Source organism: Dendrobates tinctorius, unplaced genomic scaffold (assembly GCF_039654945.1).
Source record: "Dendrobates tinctorius isolate UK_male_01 unplaced genomic scaffold, ASM3965494v1 ptg000051l, whole genome shotgun sequence".
In the NCBI taxonomy this organism is placed as follows: Eukaryota; Metazoa; Chordata; class Amphibia; order Anura; family Dendrobatidae; genus Dendrobates; species Dendrobates tinctorius.
Genome location: NW_027361719.1, coordinates 11,279,641 through 11,300,481, shown reverse-complemented (window position 1 = coordinate 11,300,481; position 20,841 = coordinate 11,279,641). Strand labels below are relative to the sequence as shown.

The 20,841-nt window shown below is 43.7% G+C and overlaps 1 protein-coding gene across 3 annotated transcripts in view; it reads right to left on the bottom strand.

Moving 5' to 3' along the window:
* The window catches only part of AGAP2 (ArfGAP with GTPase domain, ankyrin repeat and PH domain 2), a 472,523-nt gene that overhangs the window by 104,648 nt on the left and 347,034 nt on the right, over positions 1-20,841 (bottom strand). The window lies entirely within an intron of this gene.

The following is a 20,841-nucleotide window of genomic DNA, read 5'->3' as shown; positions in this document are numbered from 1 at the left end:
ATGTATAACTAGAAAAAGAAGACAATTCTCAGTGCCCATTAATATATATCGTGGGATTTCTTTCATAGACAGCATGATATAGGAAAACTTTGAAGTACAGTAGGTAATAATGAAAAATGAGCACTACAAGGCTGCATTATTTAGACACTGTATATCTTACCTGGGCGTTATATAGTGGTATTTCTACATTTATATTACTGGTATACTACTGGTATTGCTACACACATGGTCAAAATTGTTGATACCCCTCATTTAATGACAGAAAAACCCACAATGGTGACAGAAATAACTTGAATCTGACAAAAGTAATAATAAATCAAAAATCTATGAAAATGACCAAATGAAAGTCAGACATTACTTTTCAACCATGCTTCCACAGAATTTTTTAAAAATAAAACTCATGAAATAGGCCTGGACAGAATTAATGGTATCCTTAACTTAATATCTTGTTTCACAACCTTTTGAGGCAATCACTGCAATCAAACGATTCCTGTAACTGTCAATGAGACTTCTGCACCTATCGACGGGTATTTTGGCCTCCTCAACAGCAAACTGCTCCAGTTGTCTCGTGTTTGAAGGTTGCCTTTTCCAGATGGCATGTTTCAGCTCTTTCCAAAGACGCTCAATAGAATTTAGGTCATGGCTCATAGAAGGCCACTTCAGAATAGTTTTCCTCTTAGCCATTCTTGGGTGGTTTTAGCTATGTGTTTTGGGTCATTATCCCGTTGCAAGACCCATGACCTGAGACTGAAACCAAGCTTTCTGACGTTGGGCAGCACATTTCTCTCTAGAATCCCTTGATAGTCTTAAGATTTCATTGTACCCTGCACAGATTCTAAACACCCTGTGCCAGATGCAGCAAAGCAGCCCCAGAACATAACATAGCCTCCTCCATGTTTCACAGTAGTGACAGTGTTCTTTTCTTGATATGCTTCATTTTTTCATCTGTGAACATAGAACTGATGTGCCTGACTTGCCAAAAGGTTCCATTTTTGTCTCATCTGTCCATGGGACATTCTCCCAGAAGCTTTGTGGCTTGTCAACACATAGTTTGGCAAATTCCAGTCAGGCTTTTTTATGATTTTTTTTCAACAATGGTGTCCTCCTTGGTCATCTCCCATGAAGTCCACTTTTGCTCATGCAATGACGGATGGTGAGATCTGACACTAATGTTCCTTGAGCTTGAAGATCACCTTTAATCTGTTTAGAAGTTTTTCTGGGCTCTCTTGTTATCATTCTTATTATCCATCTCTTTGATTTGTCATCAATTTTCCTCCTGCGGCCATGTCCATGGATGTTGGCTACAGTCCCATGGAGCTTAAATTTCTGAATAATATGTGCAACTGTAGTCACAGGAAGATCAAGCTGCTTGGAGATGGTCTTATAACTTTTACACTTAACATGCTTGACTATAATTTTCTTTCTACTCTCCTGAGACAACTCTTTCCTTCGCTTCCTCTGGTCCATGTTGAGTGTGATACACACCATGTCAAAAAACAACACAGTGAGTATCTGTAGCCCTCTATACAGGTCCACTCACTGATTCCAAGATTGCAGACTCCTGTGGTACTAATTAGTGGACACACCTTGATTTAACATGTCCTTTTTGTCACATTATTTTCAGGGGAACCATCATTTCTGTCCAGGCCTAGTTTATAAGTTTTATATTTTTTTTTAAATTCTGTGGAAGCATGATTGAAAAGCAATGTCTGACTTTCATTTGTTCATTTTCGTAGATGTTTTATTTATCATTACTTTTGTCAGATTCAAGTTATTTCTGTGACCATTGTGGGTTTTCTGTCATTAAACGAGGGGTACCAACAATTTTGACTACGTGTGTATTTGCAGCCTGCATCATAGAATTATATAGGCACAATATTTAATCAATACATTGCTTTATAATAGGGTAACTCTTTTGGATCCTCGGTACACCAGGTCTAAGGTTGTCAATCACCCAATTCATCATAAGTAAAGCTCTGTTTTTTTGGGTAAAATAATTTTTAATGTTTGCTTAAAATTATCTCTCTTAGGGCAGGCGCGGACGAGTGTATTTTTGGTCCAATTGCGGTCTGAGAAGACATGTCAACCGGCCCAATGTAATGTTGTGATACCGTGCACATGTTCAATTTTTTTCCTCGAACAGTGTCTGTCCAAGGAAAAAAACATTTGCTGCATGCCTGATCTGATATTCTGATTGCAATCAGCAATACAAGTCAATGATGCATGGAAAATATTACACTGCACTCATATGACCTTTGAGTGCTATCTGATTTCTGCGGCTTCACTCACAGAAGAAGGTGTAGAAATATTTTTCTCTCTATCTTCATCCAAGAGAATTGGATCACACTATGATCCCACTCCAATCAAACTCTGATCAGAGTGTCATTTGCTTAAGCACTTCACAACGTGCACAGTACATGTACAGTGCATGTCGGACTCCCTTCCTTTGATGTGGGCTCCAGCGCTAAGCCCACATCTTTCCTGACACATGAAAGCTGATTTGAACAGCTGACATGTGCCCCTAACAGCTGCGAGTGGAATCGCAATCCACCTGCGGCTGTTAACCTATTAAATGCTACTGTCTATCTCTAATGCCAACCATCAGTGCCCATGCCACATGACCACGGGTCACCGATGGCTTGGCATGACAACTCATAGCAAGTGAACATTTCTGCTACATAACACAAGCGATCGGATGATCGTAGCTTCTAGTCTCCCATGGAGACTATTGAAGCAAGTGAAAAGCAAGAAAAAAAGTTTTTAGAAATATTAAAAAAATAAAAGATTAAATCACTCCCCATTTGCCCCATTCAAAATAGAACAATAAAAAAATACACATATTTGGTATTGCCGCAGTCAGATCTATAAAAAGAAATAATCCGCTAGGTAAACGGCATAACGAGAAAAAAAAAGTCAAAACGCCAGAATTACTTTTTTTGGTCTCCACAACATTGCATAAAAATGCAATAACAGGTGATCAAAACATTGTATCTACACTAAAACAGTATCAATAAAATGCCAGCTCGGTGCCCTCACCCAGACCCAGATCACCACTAAAATAAATAAGAACCTATACTTGTTTGGTATCTATGATCTCATAATGACCTGGAGAATCATAATGGCAGGTCAATTTTAGCATTTGGTGAACATGGTAAAAAAAGCAAAAACACAGGCATCAGTTATCAGCAGACCCCCGTCTGTCATGACAACTCATCGGTGCCTCAAGATCACGTGACAATATCTCCGATGGGTGGGATGTTTTGCTTCCTGCCAGCACGTGTTAAATATCTCGCTGTTATTGATTGACAGTGGGATTTAACTGTTTCACAGCCGTTGACAGAGCACTGACTCTACCCAAAGCTGAGAGAGGCACATGATGACTGATTAAATCAGCCATCATGTGCAGTGAAAAATGGGAGCTTAGTGTGCAAGTGCACATCAAAGGCAGGTACCCAACATTTCACATAAATATGTCAAAGGTTGTGAAAGGGTTAATACTTCATTCAAAAGCCTTTGTGGGTGATGACAGCTTCAAGACATCTCCTGTATGGAGAAACTAGTTGCATGCATTGCTCAGGTGTGATATTGGCCCATTCTTATACAAAAACACTTTTCAAATCCTGAAGGTCCCATGGGCTCCTTTATGAACTCTGAGCTCTAGTTACTTTCATAAACTTTTTATTAGACTCAGGTGAGATGATTGGCTGGGCCATTCTAGCAGCTTTATTTTCTTTCTCTGAGAGTTTCCTTGGCTGTGTGTTGGGGACGATTGTCTTGCTGAAATGTCCACCCTCGTTTTAGCTTCATCATCCTGGTAGATGGCAGCAGAATTGAATGTCATAATACATTTATCTATTGAACCTTACTTCAATTAAGTGAAATTTTCAAATGCCGTATACTGAAAAAAAGCCCCACACCATAATGTTCCCACCTCCAAACTTCACTGTTGGTTTGGTGTTTTTGGAATGATATCTAGTGATTTTTGGCCTGCAAACATGGTGTGTAATATGGCATCAAAAGAGTTCAAATTTGTTCTCATCTGACCAGACTATATTCTCCCAGTATTTCACAGGCTGGTCTAAATGTTGTTGAGCAAACTTTAAATGTGGCTAAACATTCTTTTTGTTCAGCAATGGATTTTTGCATGATGAACGTGCATACAGAACATGAAGCTTGAGTGCATTACTTATAGTTTTCTTTAAAAACAATTGTATTTGCTGATTCCAGGTCTTTCTGTAGGTCTCCACAGGTGATTATTGGCACCTGGACAGCTCTTCTGATAATTCCTCTCTCTGAAACCTTGTGGTGAACACTAGAGTTGAGCGAAACGGGTCGGTCAAATTCATAAGTCGCCGACTTTCGCTAAAGTCGGGTTTCATGAAACGAAACCCAACCATAGCGTTAGGTCGGCCACAAGGTCGGCGACCAGAGCGCCAAAGTCGCGTTTCAAATGATGCTTCCAGCGCTCTATTTCAGCCAATGATGGAGGACGCACACTGTGGGCATCGGTCACCACCATCTTTGAGAAGGGCATGCAAGTGATTGGCTTGCTTTGTGTGGCGTCACAGGGGCTATAAAAGAGCGTGCACACCGACCGCCATCTTACTTCTGCCGATATTAGCATTAGGGAGAGGTTGCAGCTGCTGATTCTGAATAAGGGAGAGCGTTAGGCAGGGAAGAAGAACAAAAAACCTGCTTCTGCTGATAGCGATTTCCACTGTACAACACAACAGTTTGTGTGCAGTGACAGGGGAGGCTATATTTTTTATGCATCAGCTCTTTTGGTTATTAGGCTGCCTTATAAGGTTCCCTGATAGCTGCATTGCTGTTTGCACACGGCTGTGCAAACTGCTTTTTTAAAAGCAAAAATACTTTTCTTCCTCTTTTCTGCACAGTTACCAAGCGTTCATTTTTCCACCCTTTTGTGTGCAGCAATCCTGCTTATTAGGCTGCCTGTTGCCATACTTGGACTGAGAGCATCATTGTCAGCCTCCTAAAATCTCTAGGGAGCTTCCAATTTTCCCCAATACTATATACACACCTTGTACTTTGTCATATTGTCATATACCAGCCAATTTCAGCCAGTTAAATTGAGGTGTAATCGATAGTGGGCCTGAGATAATAGTTCAGCCTCCTAAAATGTCTAGGGAGAATCAAATTCTCCCCAATACTATATACACCTTGTACCTTATTTTACAGTACCATATAGCTGGTGGTATTTTGGGTACATTTTTCCAGAAATGAGGAAGTATGGTGGAAGAGGCCGTGGAAGTGGGCAGGGGTTGCCAGCTGGTACTGATGGTGGTGGGGGTGGTGGTGCATCTGCTGGTATTGGAAAAAGCACAATAGCACCTAAGGAAGGAGGTGTTGAGCCTGCGTCATCCTCTGGCTCCACAAGGCCCCGAAGGCTCCCTTTTCTGGGAGTAGGTAAACCGCTTTTAAAGCCGGAGCTTCAGTAACAAGTTTTGTCTTACATTGCTGACACAGCCTCCAGCTCTATCGCCTCCTCTTCTGAAGTTTCAAAAAATAAAAGCACTGAGTCGTCAGTTGAGGCTCCTGGTCAGGAACAACACCTTTCCTTGTGTCCTTCACCCCTACCAAAAGTGAAAGATGCGGCAGGCCACACTACAGATTACTCCATGGAGCTCTTTTCATATACCATGCCTGGGTTATCAAGTCAAATCGTGAATTCCCCAGTCCAAGATGAATCTGACATCGAGTGTGGGTGGCCAGCCAGGGCAGTGGGGTTAATCGGTACCAGGCCGGTGTCTCAGAGGCATGTGTCACGGTTGTGGTGACCCGGTCCGTGGGCATGGGCGTCCATGCAAAGGGGTGAATAACGTTTATAGGTGAATGATACGTGACACCAGCTGTGGTTTCTGATCAGATTGACCAGCGCTGCAGTGTCGCTTCTCTGGGACAGATGTTGTGGTGCAGCTAAGATGTAGAAGCCCTGCACAGGTAGGGCCATAGTCGCAGGGCAGATGAAAGAGTTGGTAGATGGTGTGCAGTGCAGGATGTAGCAGAGCCGTGCGCCAGGTGCAGGAGAAAGATGACAGACACAGTCGTGCAGTTCCTTTACCTGTACTTGGTAAGTGCCGTACAGGACCCAGAGTACAGATGGAGAAGGAGTTGGTCAGCCTGGAAGCAAATTAGGAATTCTCTCTCTGCAGATAGGTAGTGTGGCCTCCATTCTATCGCTTATCTGAGGTACTTGCAGTACTGAGTTCACTGAAGTTCCCCCTGTTGACTCTCTTTTGAAACTTTCTCGTATGGTAGGCAGCCGTAGCCTTTTCCTTCTGGCTCACACAAGTCACTGCTGGGGCCTCCGAGCCTTAGTTGGGAACAGAGCATTTACAGCTGCTACTTCCCCCGGTTTCTGCTGCAGGACCATCAGTGTCCCTACAAACTCGGAGACCGGAATCCGGACCATGCGCTCCAGCTAGGAGTGAGCCTTAACTCTGCTTATCCTCCAGCTCCCCTTCTCACATCCACACACTTCCCCTTCCCTTCACAGACTGCCCTAACTTCCCTCCTCCCGACCACAGAGAGCAGCTCCTCAGCAGTCAGGTTCAGAGCTCTCCCTGCTGGCCTGGAGTGGGAACTGTGTTGTGTGTTGGTTTAACTGCTAGAGAGATCCTTCGTTGCTCCCAAGCCTGACATCACACTCCCTAGGAGAAAGGTAATGCCACTGTGGCGACCGTACTCCTGGGGGCGACACAAGTGCACTGATGCCCAGCCACTGCTAGATGATTCTGCTGGTACATTGATCCAGACCACTACATTCCCCTCACACTCTACACAGCCAGAATCTGACCCTGATGAAACTCAGGATCCCCTTCCCGCATACTATACCACCTTACACGGTGACAAAGAGGAAGATGCAGATGAAAGTGCAGGTTCCTTGAGCAGGTGGGGGGGCATACTCTTAGGCGATGGCACTGGCACAGGGCCCCTCATAGTATGCAAAAGTGTCTCTGCCGGTGGGAGGGCCCTTCACCCGCCGTCAGACACACTGCCGTACTATGAGGGGCCCTGTGCCAGTGCCGTCGCCAACGAGTGGGCCCCTCCTGCTTGCTCAGGATCACAACACTTGCAAAGTTGAAATACTTACCTCTCCCTGCTCCACCGCCGTGACGTCTTCCGCGTTTTCTGACAGTGACATTCTGGTCAGAGAGCGCGACGACATCACGTCTGTACACCCTCTGCCTAAACAGTCCAAGTGCAGAGAGATGGAAGATGGGGACGACAAGGAGTCCATACTAGTACAGGGATTCCCTAGCGAGGAGACTTACTGTATTTAATTGTTTTAAAGGTTGGGAGCAATTCTTGGGGTGCACTATACTCTGGAGAATGATATATGTGGCCCACCATACACTGGAGCATTCTAAAGGTGGACATCAGACACTGGAGCAGCATTTACAGGGCCTATTATACACTGGAGCTTTAGAAATGGGGCCCATTATATATGGAGCATTATTTGGGCCCATAAGACACTGGAGCATCATCCATGGGGCCCATCATATACTGGAGCATTGTAAATGGGGCAGATTATATTTGGAGCATTATTTGGACCAATCGTACACTAGAGCATCATCTGTGAGGCCCATCATATGCTGGAGCTTTCCAAATGAGGGACATCAGACACTGGAGCAGCATTTACAGGGCCCATTATACATTGCAGCTTTACAAATGGGGCATTATTTGGGCCCATAAGACAGTGGAGCTTCGTCCATGGGGACCAACATATACTGTAGCATTATGTGGAGCTCATCATATTCTGTATGGAACATTATATGGGACCAATGATTCTGTAGGGAGAAATATATGGGCCTCATTACTCTGTATAGCGCACTATGCGGTGGCCATAATACTGTATGGAGTAATATACTGTCCGTTTTTGGAGCTATTGGAGAATTTAAAATGGATATCAGTCATGTGATGTAAGAAGTGAAGTATTTTTCATTGTACTATACCGTTATTTCTCTGCCGTATCAGAGGATCATGAATTGTGGCATGTGTTAAAGGAGCCCATTGACACTCTTTGGCCCTGGGCCCACGAAAATCTGGAGCCAGCCCTACCCCCCACAACTTTAGCCAAACAACCACCAGTTTTCAATGCCTAACTATTATTATAAAGTTAATTAAGGTTGACAAGCTTAAGTAATAAGAATTGATGTTTTTGGCATTAAAATGGGCACTGTAGGTGTGTTTCCTGTCCTCCACTCCCTGCCGACCTTGGTTCCCCATTGACTTGCATTGGGTTTCGTGCTTCAGTCGGCCTTCGACTTTTCACGATAATCGGCCGATTTCGTTCGACCCGACTTTTGCGAAAGTCTGGTTTCATAATACCCGACTCAACCCGAAAAAAGGCAAAGTCGCTCATCTCTAGTGAACACCTGATTGTTAAACTCTGGTTTATATTAAAATTACGTTCTTTCCACTTCCAGATTATGGCCCCAACAGTAATAACTGGAACCTTCAGTAGTTTCAAAATTATTCTGTAACCAGTGGCATCAGTATGTTTTGCAACATTAAGGTTGTGAAGGTCTTGACACAGCTCACTGGTTTTATAGTGCAGATATTAAATACAGATAAATTCAGTGTCCATACTATGTATGCCAGATTAACCCTTTAATGGCCAATGACATGTTGCTTCCATTATAGGTCACCTCCCCCTCTCAGCGCCGGAGCCCAAACCTTTTCAGGCACATGACAGCTGATTTGATCAGCTGTCATGTGCTCCTAACAGCCACAGGTGGAAAGGCGATCCACCCGCGGCTGTTAGCTAGTTAAATGCTGCTGTCAATCCCTGACATCGGCATTTAACTCGCGCAAACCAGATGCGCGTTTTATCTCCACCCTTCGGCGCCCATGTCACATGACCGTGGGTCGCCGATGGGTTGTGTGGCGTAGCTAAGGGTTGTATAGTCGATGGGATGTATGTGTCTCAGAGATGACTTGTCTCTGTAATGTAAACCCTAATTAATATCACTTTACTTCTTACGTATTGCAAGGACCTGTGGTGAGGTCACAGTCACGTGACTAGTCAGCTGCTGGGTTTGCGGGTGTGGCTAGACCTTTATAAGGTAGACTACTCCTGAAACACAGGGCTGTATGCGGGGGGAAGCCCCCTGTGTGTGTTCTGGCTCCAGGACTGAGCCTAAAGGACTGGACATTTGTTTTGTGTTTTGCCTGAGCTAAAGGCTATTTCTTTTGTTCTCTTTTGTTTTGTGGGTTTGTGATGCAATAAACTCCATGAACTTTAAAAGGTACCTGCCTCCTGATTGACTCCCGTTGCACCTGAGCGAGTGAAATCCCTACATTTGGTATGACAACTCGTGGTCTGCAGGAGACCCCTGTGGTCGTCATTGCCAAACTGCTATGAGCGCCACCTGGTATGAGCACTGTAACTTCTACTCTCCTATGGAGACTATTGAAGCAAGTAAAAAAAAAAAAAGGTTTTACAAATATAAAAAAAATAAAAAAATATAAAAGTTCAAATTACTCCCCTTTTGCCCCATTCAAAATAAAACAGTAAAAAAAAAATAGAATCGCCAGATCTATCAAGATACAAAAATAATTTAATTGGTAAATGGCATAATGAGAAAAAAATCAAAACACCAGAATTACATTTTTTTGGACACTGCAACAAAATGTAATAACATGCGGTCAAAGCATTGTATCTATCCCAAAATGCTGCCAATAAAAACGTCAGCTCGGCGCACGAAAATAAGCCCTCACTCAGCCCCAGATCGCGCTACGGGTCTCAGAAAATGGCACCATTTTTTTTTTTTTACAAACTTTGGATTTTTTTCACCAAAAATAAATACTTGGTTGGTATCTACAAGTTTGGTATCTACGAACTCGTAATGACCTGGGGAACAACAAAGACAATTTTTTTTACGATAAAAATTAAATCACCCTATGATTTTGCTTGTTCGTCGAGTGTTACTGACATGATTACATGGACCGATAATTAGGAATGATTGTCTCTGCGAAGGCGTGTTTGCCGATTGTTAACTCATCAAAAAGAGCCTAGAGGTGGCATAGATTTGATATACAGCTGCATTTTCTATACGAAATTTTAATACCTTTCTGAAATGACTTGTCTGAGCGGATGTTTATTAATCACCTTCAAATCTTTCAATTAAGTATTTTCTTCACAACAGTAATCACAAAGTCAATTAGGCACCGCAGAGGAAATTGTGTAAAGCACTACTGGGAGTTACTCATGGTCCACTGCCAGCACTACGTATTAATGTGAAGCCTTATTTCCTAGCATATTTCGGTTTAGACTGTGACATATACAGTATAGTAACAGAGGTGATAGTAAAATCGTGTGATGGTAGATGTGGACTGAGTGGATGAATGCTAATTTGCAGAGAACAGATTTGGATTTCCCAAAGAATTGTTATGGACTATTCACACTTAAAGGGATTTTCACACCAAGAAAGGTCATTTTAATCAATAGAATTTTGAATAATAATAATTTTCACCATTGGATGTGTTTAAAACAAATGTTCCTGTGCTGAGATAATCTTATACCTGTCACGGTCACGTGTGTCTGGATGCAGCGAGTACCGCAAGGCGAACCCATGACACGCGTGACCCTGGATACACCGCCTCCTGTAGGGCGAATTTAAATAATAAAACGTGCAGCTGGATACACCGCCTCCAACAGGCGAATTTAGGTAATACACGTTATATATACAGTAGACTGGAAACCCCGCCTCCAGTAAGGCGAATTTAAATAATAAAGGGGAAACCTGGGTAACAATAACAATGGTGGGCCCTGCGATAGGGAATAGGGGTGTGGAGATCTCCTGTACTCCCCTGAGCCAGTGTCCCTGCACTCCTAACGTTCCCTATGCCGGTTTCACACCGGGCGATGCACGCGTACCTCAAACCCTGACTCGCCCTGCACCTAAACCCTCACTAGGGAATTGGTCGGTGCGGAAACTAATCCCACCACTGCACCAAAACACACATAAGGAAAAATGACAATACAGGGGGAACACCACTTAGCTTTGCTCTGTTGCGTATGCTCCTAGCAACAGAGCCCACCACCTGCGTGCATTTTATCCTCCAACCGGATCCATGACCATAACCGGATCCATCACTCGAGTGCAGCCTTGGAGCAGAGTCCACCACCAGTTGCAGCTACCCAGTAAACAGAGTCCCAAAGATGAGTCCAGCCTCTGCCAAAAAGTCCAGCATGCTTGAGTCCAACTTTTCTGCCAATAAGTCCAGCATGCTTGAGTCCAGCTTTCAGCAACCAAGTCCAGCATGCTGAGTGCGACTCTCACCATACTCACCACTCCACCAAGCAATGCAAGCACTTCCTGCTGACACCATAAACTGCGACTCCACCACGCCATGCCAGCCCTTCTTGCAGACCACATCGTTGGACTCCACCAATCCATGCCAGCACTCCTTGCAGACTCCATAGCTGACTCAACCCCTCTGGCTGGGCTGCCCAGGACTCTCATTCAGCTCCTTCATCACCCAGGCTTGCTTCCCAAATGACGAACTATCAATATCACCAACGATCATCAAACACACCTGAAACTCTTTTATAGAGCCTCACACCTGATTTGTAATACGTGCACATTATAACTAAAGTGTAATACCACTCACCACCACCGGGGCAACTGAGAACAAGAGACACCATGTGCAATAATTCTAATGGCCACCGGGGGCAATAACCCACTTTGGCACCAAGCCAAAGGGAAAAAAGTTCACTTTGTCCATGACAATACCGTATTTTTCAGATCATAAGAGGCACTTTTTTTTCTCCAAATTTGGGAGGAAAGTGTTGGGTGTGTCTTATGGTCCAAATGTAACATGTAACATGTAGGGAGGGGGCAGCAGAGGAGTGGGATCGCACTCGCAGGAGGCAGGAAATGTGGCCGCTGCAGGAATCCGGCGCTGGGGAAACCACGTGGTCCCGATGCTTATAGTGAAGGCATAATCATTAGCCATTTCCCCGCCAACCTGTAAGCACTGGGCAGTGAGCATGGAGCAGCAAAGGAATATTCCTTTATTTAAACAGCGGACCCACATGGTTTCCCCAGTGGATTCCTGCAGTGGTTGAGGAGATTGTGTGCCCGGTGGAGGAGGAGGCAGGAGTAGGGTTCCACAGGAGAGATTGCATACCTGACAGCACATCCCGGGTTCCTGCTGATGCTGAGTGCTCCCGTATAGGACCTGTGTGAGGTCATGAAGGTGGCAGGCTGGAGCATCACATGACAGAACAGAGCCCTCCCTCTTCATTATGTCATCAGGTCCTGCAGACATCGCACTAGAATCTGCAAGCTTTACATGACCTGTGGAAAGGTAATAAGAGGAAGGGTTCTGTGCTGTCGTTTGATGCTCCAGCTCTTCTTCACCTCACCACAGCGTGGCTGGCTGCGGGACCTGCACTGCCTGTACAAGTAATAATTAGTTAAAAGGTTAGTAATTACAACACATAAAAAAGCACTCTGCCACTCCTGTGGTGAACTATAACTCCTAGCATGCCATAGGATCTGCAGGACATGCTGGGAGTTATAGTTCTCCCATGGGATCTTAAAGCATCACTCCACTGTAATTTTTCAATGCTGGAGTGGTGCTTTAAATATAAGCCCTGTGCCCCCATTCTTATACTCACCCTCCAGTGTCTTCATATAGTACTTTACAGACATCACACTGGTCCCGCAGCACCATCTTCTACCCGTAGCTTCCAATATAATAACATACTAATATATAATAAAACTATATATAAAACCACATATAATAGTACATTACTTATGTTATTAAATATTTTACCACATTTTTCGCTTCAAATATTTTTTCCTATTTTCCACCTCTAAAACCTGGGTCTGTCTTATAGTCCGAAAAATATGGTAAATGTGCCCATGCTGTGTGCTGTGTAATGTCTGTGTCTGAACTCGCAGGAACATTATCTGATCATACCACAGCTCCTGGGCAGGGGAGGAAGCAACAGAGAATAAAGAGAAAGGACAGCACAGGATCACAGCTGATTCTTTCTTTGAGTTACAACATTGCTAAAAGATAGGCAGGGAAATGTTTTGCCTCACAGACAGAATCAGCTGTAATCCCTTCTGTAATGACTGTATACTCTCTTTTCCTCCCTCCCCTGCCCAGGAGCTGTGGTATGATTAGACCGTGTCCCTGTACGGTCAGACACAGCCATTACACAGTACACAGCAGGGGCACATTTATCTCAGCACAGGAACATTTTTTTTAACAGCATCAATTGTGGAAATTATTTTTGTTCCCTGAGCTATTAATTAAAATATACTTTGTTCGTTGGAAAAACCAATTAACCCCTTTCCTACAATGGACGTAATATTCCGTCCATGTGACCCTGGACCTAATTCCCATGGACGGAATATTACGTCATAGCGATCAGCGGCGCCCACGTGGTGAGCGCCGCTGATTGCGGCCGGGTGTCAGCTGATTATCACAGCTGACACCTGGCACAATGTGTCAGGGGCGGTCACGGACCGCCCCCGACACGTTAACCCCTTGCACACCGCGATCAAACACGATCGCGGTGTACCGGGGGTTAAAGGGAAGCATCGGCAGGGAGGGGGCTCCCTCCGTGCTTCCCTGAGCCCCCCACAGCAGCGCAATGTGCAGCACAGGCACGAGGAAGCCTTGTGCAGAGCCTGTGACAGATCAGCGATCTGTCACAGTGATCTGTGATGTGACAGATCAGCGATCTGTCACATGAGAGTTATGTCCCCCCTGGGACAATGTAATAAAGTTAAAAAAAAAAAGTGTAAAAATAATTTTAAAAAAATCTCTAAATAAATAAAAAAAATAAAGTCATTTTTTGGAAATAAAAAAAAAAAACAATAAAAGTACACATATTTGGTATCGCCACGTCCTTAACGACCCGCCCTATAAAACTGTCCCATTAGTTAACCCCTTTAGCGAACCCCTTAAAAAATAAAAATAAAAAACAAAGCAAAAAATAATGATCGATTATCATACCGCCGAACAAAAAGTGCAATAACGCGCGATCAAAAAGACGCATATAAATATGCATGGTACCGCTGAAAACGTCATCTTGTCCTGCAAAAAACGAGCCACAATGCAGCATCATCAGTAAAAAAATAAAAAGTTATAGCTCGCAGAATATATTTTTTATTTATAATTATATATTTTTAATATATAATTTTTTATATAAAATTATTTTGATTGCATAAAAGCGCCAAAACATAAAAAAGACCTAAATGAGGTATCACTGTAATCGTACTGACCCAAAGAATAAAAGCGCTTTATCAATTTTACCGCAGGCGGACCGGTGTAAACGCACCCCCCAAAAGAAATTCATGAAACGCTGGTTTTTGTTCATTCTGCGTCCCAAAAATCAGAATAAAAAGCGATCAAAAGACGTCACATGCCCGAAAATGATACTAATAAAAACGTCAACTCGTCCCGCAAAAAATAAGACCTCACATGACTCGGTCAGTCAAAATATGGAAAAATTATAGCTCTCAATATGTGTTGATGCAAAAACTATTTTTACAATAAAAAGCGTCTTTTAGCGTGTGACAGCTGCCAAACATAAAAACTGCCATAAATAGTGAATCAAACCCCCCCGTTATCACCCCCTTAGTTAGGGAAAAATAATTAAATTAAAAGAAAATGTATTTATTTCCATTTTCTCATTAGGGTTAGGGCTGAGATTAGGGTTAGGGGTGTGTTGGGGTTAGGGTTGGAGTTAGAATTGGGGGTTTCCACTGTTTGGGAACATCAGGTGCTCTCCAAATGCAACATGGCGTCTGATCTCAATTCCAGCCAATTCTGAGTTGAAAAAGTCAAATGGTGCTCCTTCTCTTCCAAGCTCTGCCATGCGCCCAAACAGTGTTTTACCCCCACATATGGGGTATCAGCCTACTCAGGACAAATTGCAAAACAACTTTTGGGGTCCAATTTCTCCTGTTACCCTTAGGAAAATAAAAAATTGGGGGCAAAAATACCATTTTTGTGGAAAAAAATGATTTTTTTATTTTCACGCCTGGGCGTTATAAACTTCTATGAAGCACTTGGGGGTTCAAAGTGCTCACCACATATCTAGATAAGTTCCGTGGGGGGTCTAGTTTCCAAAATGGGGTCACTTGTGTGGAGTTTCAATAGTTTAGGTACATCAGGGGCTCTGCAAACGCACATGACAACCGCAGACCATTCCATCAAAGTCTGCATTCCAAAACGTCACTAGTTCCCTTCCGAACCCCGACGTGTGCCCATACAGTAGTTTTCTTCCACATATGGGGTATCAGCGTACTCAGGACAAATTGTACAACAACTTTTGGGGTCCAATTTCTCCTGTTACCCTTGGGAAAATAAAAAAATTGGTGACTAAAAGATCATGTTTGTGGAAAAAATACGATTTTTTTATTTTCATGCCCGGGCATTATAAACTTCTGTGAAGCCCTTAGGGGTTCCAAGTGCTCACCACACATCTAGATAAGTTCCTTAGGGGGTCTAGTTTCCTAAATGGGGTCACTTGTGGGGGGTTTCCACTGTTTAGGTACATCAGGGGCTCTCCAAAGGCAACATGACACCCGCAGACCATTCCATCAAAGTCTGCATTCCAAAACGTCACTACTTCCCATCCGAGCCCCGACGTGTGCCCATACAGTAGTATTCTCCCACATATGGGATATCAGTGTACTCAGGACAAATTGGACAACAACTTTTGGGGTCCAATTTCTCCTGGTACCCTTGGGAAAATAAAAAAATTGGTGACTAAAAGATCACGTTTGTGGAAAAAATACGATTTTTTTATTTTCACGCCCAGGCGTTATAAACTTCTGTGAAGCAATGGGGGGTTCAAAGTGCCCACCACACTTCTAGATAAGTTCCTTGGGGGGTCTAGTTTCCAAAATGGTGTCATTTGTGGGGGATTTTCACTGTTTTGGTACATCAGGGGCTTTCCAAACGCAACATGGTGTCCGATCTCAATTCCAGCCAAAAAAGTCAAATGGCGCTGCTTCCCTTCTGAGCTCTGCCATGCGCCCAAATAGTCGTTTACACCCACATATGGGGTATCAGCGTACTCAGGACAAATTGCGCAATAACTTTTAGGGCCCTGTTACCCTTCGGAAAATAAAAATTGGGGGTGAAAAGATAATTTTTGTGGAAAAAATATGAATTTTTAATTGTACCGTTGTACGTTATAAACTTCTGTGAAGCCCTTGTGGGTTCAAAGTTCTCACCACATATCTAGATAAGTGCCTTGGGGGTCTAGTTTCCAAAATGGGGTCACTTGTGGGGGGTTTCCACTGTTTAGGTACATCAGGGGCTCTCCAAACGTGACATGGCGTCCGATCTGAATTCCAGCCAATTTTGCATTGAAAAAGTCAAACGGCGCTCCTTCCATTCTGAGCTCTGCCATGCGCCGAAACAGTGGTCCCCCCACATATCAGGTATTAGCGTACTCAGGACAAACTGCACAATGACTTTTGTGTCCAATGTCTCCTGTTACCCTTGGTAAAATAAAAAAAATTGAACCTGAAGTATTTTTTTTGTGAAAAAAAATTAAATGCTCATTTTTTTTTAAATATTCAAAAAAATTCCTGTGACGCACCTGAAGGGTTAATAAACTTCTTGAATGTGGTTTTGAGCACCTTATGGGGTGCAGTTTTAAGAATGGTGTCACTTTTGGGTATTTTCTATAGACCCCTCAAAGTGGCATCAAATGTGATGTGGTCCGTAAAAATAAAATGGTGTTGCAAAAATGAGAAATCGCTGGTCAACTTTTAACCCTTATAACTTCCTAACAAAAAAAAAAAATTTGGTTCCAAAATTGTGCTGATGTAAAGTAAACATGTGGGAAATGTTATTTATTAAGTTTTTTGTGTGCCGTATCTCTGTGATTTAAGGGCATAAAAATTCAAAGTTGGAAAATTGCAATATTTTAAAAATTTTCGCCAAATTTCCATTTTTTTCACAAATAAACGGAAGTTATTTGAATGAAATTTTACCACTAACATAAAGTACAATATGTCACGAGAAAACATTGTCAGAAACACCGGGATCCATGGAAGCGTTTCAGAGTTATTACCTCATAAAGGGACGGTGGTCAGAATTGTAAAAATTAGCCCGGGAGTTAACGTGCAAACCACCCTTGGTAGTGAAGGGGTTAAATGGAACCTGTCAGCAGGTGCAACTACCCCAAACTAATGGCATCTAAGCACAGTCACTGTAAATTAATAATAATCTTTATTTTTATTTTTTTTTAAATTACATTAAATTTGAACCTTTGTAGTAGAAAACTGATCTCCCTTTTTGTTTTTTCTTTTTTTAGAAATCCCTTGCACAGTTTTTATAATATACCAGCCCTGCTGCACTTGCAGGTTGCTGCCTCTGCCTCTTTCTCTGCCTACCATCATCTTCTGGTCACTGACACTGTTGTCTGAGTAAAGGAGTGAGGCTGGAGGGCTGTAAGTATAGTTAGTGCCAGTTCTTCTGCACTTGTGGTCAGGGGTGGGATTCAAATTTTTAACAACAGGCTCTGTGTTTGTGTGTAGGAAAACCACACCCATTTTAAGACACACCCATTTTAAGACACACCCATTATTAAGTAACACCCATTTACACGCACCTTTTCCTCAAACATATACAAGTAGGGGCGCAGTCAAACAGTTGAAAAAAAATAAACTGGAATTAGATCAGAACAGGTCCCCAATAGGTAGCACAGGTCCCCAATAGGCAGGCATAGGTCCCCAATAGGCAGCACAGGTCCCCAATAGGCAGCACAGGTCCCCAATAGGCAGGCACAGGTCCCCAATAGGCAGCACAGGTCCCCAATAGACAGGCACAGGTCCCCAATAGGCAGCTTTGTTCCCTATAGGCAGCACAGGTCCCCAATAGGCAGCATAGGTCCACAATAGGCAGGCAGAGGTCCCCAATAGACAGCATTGTTCCCTATAGGCAGCACAGGTCCCCAATAGGCAGCATTGGTCCCCAATAGGCAGCACAGGTCCCCAATAGACAGCACAGGTACACAATAGGCAGAATTGTTCCCTATAGGCAGCACAGGTCCCCAATAGGCAGGTCCCCAATAGGCAGCACAGGTCCCCAATAGGCAGCATTGGTCCCCAATAGGCAGCACAGGTCCCCAATAGGCAGCATTGTTCCCCATAGGCAGCACAGGTCCCCAATAGGCAGCATTGGTCCCCAATAGGCAGCACAGGTCTCCAATAGACAGCTCAGGTACACAATAGGCAGCATTGTTCCCTATAGGCAGCACAGGTCCCCAATAGGCAGCACAGACATACTAACCTGGCGTTGGAGTACAGTACACAGTGACAGGCTGTGATGCGTCTGAAGTAAGTGAGTCCCATGGTTGACCAGGCCTCCTGGATGGCCCCCAGGGCCCGCACCGCCCGTCCTGCTCCACCGTGCCGCTGCACACACACTGGAAGCACACCACCACACCGGTGACCGGGGTGATGAGGATGATGGAGGCCCGCAGGCCGCACAGCACAGCTCACACTGGGTAGGTAGCGGCGCGCGGTGATTCCTCCAGATACCCAATAGTGGCAAAGCTCTGCCGCAGGTATCAGTGCGCAGGGGCCGCTGGGGTCCGGCAGGGTGAGTGCTCAGTCAGAGTGCACGTATGTATCAGTGCGCCGCACGTGGTATCTGGCGGGCGGGGCTAGCGTCTAGGAAGCCGAAGCAGAGAGTCCTCCTCGTACTCCTCTCCCATTGCGCACCGGCGCCGCTGCACAAAGTATCGGATCGCGGCCCTGGATCTCCCCGGTTCGGGGAGCCGGCTGCTTTTTTAACAACCGATTCCACCAAATCGGGGAGAACCGGCTGAATTCCACCACTGCTTGTGGTTCATTAGCATAAAAAATGTACAAGGGATTTCTGTGAAATGTGAAATCACTTTACTTTACCACAGGCAAGGTATGAATTTAAATTTTTCTTTGTGGCGGCATAGCTTAAATGCCATTAGTTTGGGGTGGAAAAACCTGAAAAATCAGTCAGAGACTACCTGCTAAGAGTCACAGGAGTGTAATACGAGTGTCATGCGAGTACAATCCGATTTCTCATACCTAGCATCCGATTGCAAAGTCCTTATGAGCTTTAACATACAGCAATTCTCTATGTCATTTACACATCGTCTTCAAAGGAAATATTCTTTAAAAGACATACATACATATATATATATACAGTATATATATATATATATATATATATACATACATATATATATACAGCTCTGGCAAAAATTAACAGACCACTTCCAAATGTTCAGTATGTCTGATTTTTCTCTTTATATGTATATTTTTGAGTAAAATGTAAATTGTTCTTTTCGTCTACAAACTTCTGACAACATGTCTCCGAATTTCCAAGCAATGTTTTATTTATTTTTTTTTTTTTTTGTGAAAAGGAGAAATGGTCAAAATTTAAAAAAAAACAGTGCTTTCAGACCTCAAATAATGCAAAGAAAACAAGTTCATAATCATTTAGAAACAAAAATACTAATATTTTAACTCAGGAAGAGTTCAGAAATCAATATTTTGTGGAATAACCATGATTTTTAATCACAGCTTTCATGCGTCTTGGCATGCTTGCCACCAGTCTTTCACACTGCTTCTGGCGCAAAAATGTAAGCAGTTCTTCTTTGTTTGATGGCTTGTGACTATCCATCATCCTCTTGATTACATTCCAGAGGTTTTCAATCGAGTTCAAGTCTGGAGAATGGGCTGCCCATGACAGGGTTTTGATGTGGTGGTCTCTTAATTTTTGTGTGTATATATATACACTCACTGGCCACTTTATTAGGTACACCATGCTAGTAAGGGGTTGGATCCCCTTTTGCCTTCAGAACTGCCTCAATTCTTCGTGGCAGAGATTCAACAAGGTGCTGGAAGCATTCCTCAGAGATTTTGGACCATATTGACATGATGGCATCACACAGTTGGCGCAGATTTGTCGGCTGCACATCCCTGATGCGAATCTCCCGTTCCACCACATCCCAAAGATGCTCTATTGGATTGAGATCTGGTGACTGAGGAGGCCATTTGAGTACAGTAAACTCATTGTCATGTTCAAGAAACCAATCTGAGATGATTCGAGCTTTATGACATGGCGCATTATCCTGCTGAAAGTAGCCATCAGATGTTGGGTACATTGTGGTCATAAAGGGATGGACATGGTCAGCAACAATACTCAGGTAGGCTGTGGCGTTGCAACGATGCTCAATTGGTACCAAGGGGCCCAAAGAGTGCCCAGAAAAAATTCCCCACACCATGACACCACCACCACCAGCCTGAACCGTTGATACAAGGCAGGATGGATCCATGCTTTCATGTTGTTTACGCCAAATTCTGACCCTACCATCCGAATGTCGCAGCAGAAATCGAGACTCATCAGACCAGGCAACGTTTTTCCAATCTTCTACTGTCCAATTTCGATGAGCTTGTGCAAATTGTAGCCTCAGTTTCCTGTTCTTAGCTGAGAGGAGTGGTACCCAGTGTGGTCTTCTGCTGCTGTAGCCCATCTGCCTCAAAGTTCGACGCACTGTGCGTTCAGAGATGCTCTTCTGCCTACCTTGGTTGTAACGGGTGGCAATTTGAGTCACTGTTGCCTTTCTATCAGCTCGAACCAGTCTGCCCATTCTCCTCTGACCTCTGGCATCAACATGGCATTTCCGGCCACAGAACTGCCGCTCACTGGATTTTTTTTCTTTTTCGGACCATTCTCTGTAAACCCTAGAGATGGTTGTGCGTGAAAATCCCAGTAGATCAGCAGTTTCTGAAATTCTCAGACCAGCCCTTCTGGCACCAACAATCATGCCACGTTCAAAGG